The following is a 641-nucleotide window of genomic DNA, read 5'->3' on the forward strand; positions in this document are numbered from 1 at the left end:
TATATATTTATATTTATCATGATTTACTCTTGATCTAATCACAATAAAAAAAATTTCACGTTATTAGTATACAAAATGATCGATATACATTAAATTCTTGCTTTAATGACCTATTCTCATGTAATATCAGGGGCTATTCAATAGTACTTAATGTAATATTTTCACACATATATGGAAAGATAATCAATAATCATTTATTTGTAACACTTTTTTATCTAATCTATTAACATATGGTGTTTGACCAATCATTTATATAAACATCATAATGCAACATATTTCCACGAAACACACCTACAAGCATGCACTATTTCCTTCTGTAATGTCTCAGTTATCAGTCTATTCTCTGATTTGGACAAATACAATGGGGGAATGTGATATTTCCTGACAAACTTTACTTACTTCGAAGTAGTTTCTTAAAATATTGAAGTACAGGAAGGGAGTTATGTATTGCAGGAAATTTTGGTGGATGAAGGAAGCATGACAGTTATATTTAGACCTCTTTTTCAAACCATGTATTGTTATACCTTTTCATACGCCAGTTAATTCGATCATTATTTTTACACATATAAAAGCAATGTTGTGTTTTATGGAGTCTACTTTGTATCGACGCATATTTCTAATGAATATGTTATCTCACACTC

Source organism: Penaeus monodon, chromosome 24 (genome assembly GCF_015228065.2).
Source record: "Penaeus monodon isolate SGIC_2016 chromosome 24, NSTDA_Pmon_1, whole genome shotgun sequence".
NCBI lineage: Eukaryota > Metazoa > Arthropoda > Malacostraca > Decapoda > Penaeidae > Penaeus > Penaeus monodon.